We start from the raw sequence: 3150 nt of genomic DNA, 5'->3' as shown, positions 1-3150 counted from the left end.
TGCGGTGTGGATGAGCTGATATATGTTTGTTTGACGCTGTGAATGCTACAGATAGCTGCCGGTTAGCAAATTAGCTCAGCTCTGGACCAGGGAGGCAAGCCAAGCTGGATGCAGCGATGATACAGAGATGCGGTGCTCAACTGATGCTGAGGTGAGAGATGCTGTGATCACTATCCCAATACAGAATGCATATAAATGGAATGATATAAAGCTGGAGGATATGGATTCTATTTTAGATTGTTATAGACCAGATATATATTATAATGTAGACAGTCTTGTGCATCCTGAAAGAATTAAACTGAGTGTAGAAATCACAATATGAGAAATTTGGTCCAATTCGCTTATGCCATTTTGTATATTACTACTTAGAAAAACATAAAAATGAAACATAATTCAATTAATAATCAATTAAAGTGCTTATGGCACAGAGTAAAATAGGATTGTGGGGTTAATGTGTTTTATAAAGCCTGTTTTTGCAAAGGAAACTCACAATGACACATTTAGATGCAGAAATAGACAATTTGACTCGCTTCACATGTAATGTAATAACTCCTGTTTAGAAGCTGTTATTTGAAAGATTCTTTTTTCTGGTACTTTTTGGCATGTAGTGGCATCAAACAAAGTAAATTGCAGAGAGTTGTGCCTAATAGAACCTGAATTACAGAATTTCAAAAAAATAATTTGTTTTAAAACTCCAAAAGCGCCTATGTTTTTTTTGTGTTTATAGTAATATTTGAAAAATATATAATGTTATTTATAAAGAATTACACTCATATTTTGTAGTTCAAAGGGTTTTCTTTACAATGAAACCATTTTTTTTCATTTCCTCCATTGTATGCGTGTAGGGTAAACATTTGAATTTGAGTATGTTAAATTTAGACGAAAATACCAACAAACGCCCCAGAGAATAAGTGGCAAAAAAAAAACCTTGCGTATTAAAATAAATATCTAAAATACAAAATAGCTCAATTACCTTATATGGACTCATGAGTCTGTGGAATATGACCTCACAATCTGGCTTTATCCACCTTATTTTTCCCGTAAGAGCGGCGCTGCCATTTGTACATTTAATGCGTCTGGCTTCCGGTGTGGTTCGCTTTCAGCTATTTTTAGCTCTACAAAACAGCTGGTTTTGCGTCTTGGTTTTGCAAACTGGTGTTTCTTGCCATATTTTAATGCCATGTCTTAATTATGAACACACTGGTTTGTAGTGCAAACAGTTTTACAGTTTACTGCAGTTTGTTATTCTTCTTGTTATTTCCCTTCAGCGGCTAATGAAGCAGAAGTCTCGCACAGTCACAGAAAACGGCTTACTTCCACACTGAATAATAAGATGTATACCTCACAATACAAGTTATCTTACAATGTGACTATATATTATAATGTAACTAGCCAACTACTTATTTCATAATGAAATAGTCACAATTACAGTTTTTTTTTTCTTTTTAAATGAAAAAAATAATTTTTATGAAATGTAATAGACACTCCTAGCAATTAATGTTGTGGTTCCTCACAAGAGGTTGTTACATCGGACAGAGAAACACTGAAGAATCACGATAAACCAGAAATCCAGCGTAGAGGGGTTCAGTGAATGTGGTGTTGAATGTGTGTAAGTGTGTGAGTGTGTGTGTTTGTGTGTCTGTGTCTGTGTGTGTGTTAGAGACGCTGTAGAAGGACAGAGAGCCGGCTGACCAGTCCAGATACACTCCTACTCTAGTAGATGGTGAAGGGCGAGGAATGTTTGTGCTCTTATTATTGTGCCAGACAGAGTAAATTGTATCACAACAGTAAATATTCCAGGACTTTTCATTGAGTCCAAACCGACATTTGCTCCCAACTTTACGATTGATTTCTTTATATGCCACAGCTACATGACCCCATCCGCTCCATTCAACCTCCCAGTAACAGCGTCCAGTCAGGCTCTCTCTACACAAAACCTGCTCACAGTTCTCAAATCTCTCTGGATGATCAGGATGCGGCTGATTCTCTCTCTCTCACTTTGTTTTCTTGTTCCCTTCAGACAGAGAGAGACGAGTGTGTGCTGTGTTCGGATCCAGTGTGAGATCACATGCATCTGGGAAAAACATCACAGAAAGACAGATTAGAACAATTATGGCTTTATTAAATATGTATTGGTGAATTTGTGTATGCATGACTTACACTTTCGCAGTCCTTGCGTGATCCTGAAATGTTCTCCATGGTCCAAACTGAACAAAGACATAATGAAAAGAGACATAAGTACATACACAAACAAATAATAAGGGTGAATAAATTCTGCATTTGAACCTGAAAGAGTACAACAAAGTATTAAATGGTTCATGTCATGAGAAACCACATTTTTTGATCACATCATTACACAATTAAATCATCTTGCAAGTTTCAAAGCTCAATATATCCTCCTCAGCACAAAAAATGCATTTAAGTAAGATTGAAAAATAGCTCATTTAGATTCTGTAGGACTTGTCACACAGGCAAATATATTTATACAGCAAGACACTGATGCTCACTTTTACATCCTCACACCATTGGCCCCACCTACTGGTGCTCAATCAAATCTCTAGTTATGCGTCTCATTTTTTATTGATCATTTGTTGGTACGGACGAGAGACCTGGTGAGCCAAATGATTTTTGTCCAACAGCCAGGTGTGGCTCACAAGTCATAGGGTCCCGATCACTAATAGACAGATGCCCAATACTATTTCTTACATACTCCATGCGTTTGAGCTACTCGTGACAACAGGACAAATGAGAGAGGAAAGGAGCATTTGACTGCACGTTGTTTTCTAAATGAGGCACAATGTAATGCAGGGTTCATGAAGAAACTTTTGTTGAAAGATGAAGCTGTGCTAGCTGTATTAGGTATGACAGCAGTCATGTCACAAAGTGTAATTAAGCAATTTCAAAAACAAAAACAACAAAAAATAATAATTGCATGACTTAGTCTAGTAAGTGGAAAATAACACCACATTGCAAAGAATAATAAAAAAAAAGAATTATGAATGTCTTGATCTTTCTCTAGATTTACAATCTTAAAAATGTAAAATCACAGTGCTCACAACAGTGGCGTTGTTTTACAAGACCATATGGTATGGTGCGGGGGTGGGGGGGGGATAAATAAAACAATCCAATGGCACACTGAAGCACTGAAAT

The 3150-nt window shown here is 36.7% G+C and overlaps 1 pseudogene; it reads right to left on the bottom strand.

Annotated features, from left to right (window-relative positions):
• Nucleotides 1–1523: 1523 nt before the first annotated feature.
• LOC107721453 (stonustoxin subunit beta-like) lies at nt 1524–2947 on the bottom strand (annotated as a pseudogene).
• Between the last annotated feature and the right edge of the window lie 203 nt (nt 2948–3150).

Source organism: Sinocyclocheilus rhinocerous, unplaced genomic scaffold (genome assembly GCF_001515625.1).
Source record: "Sinocyclocheilus rhinocerous isolate Xijiao unplaced genomic scaffold, SAMN03320098_v1.1 scaffold19166, whole genome shotgun sequence".
NCBI classification, from domain to species: domain Eukaryota; kingdom Metazoa; phylum Chordata; class Actinopteri; order Cypriniformes; family Cyprinidae; genus Sinocyclocheilus; species Sinocyclocheilus rhinocerous.
This window is presented reverse-complemented; position numbering and strand designations above follow the sequence as displayed.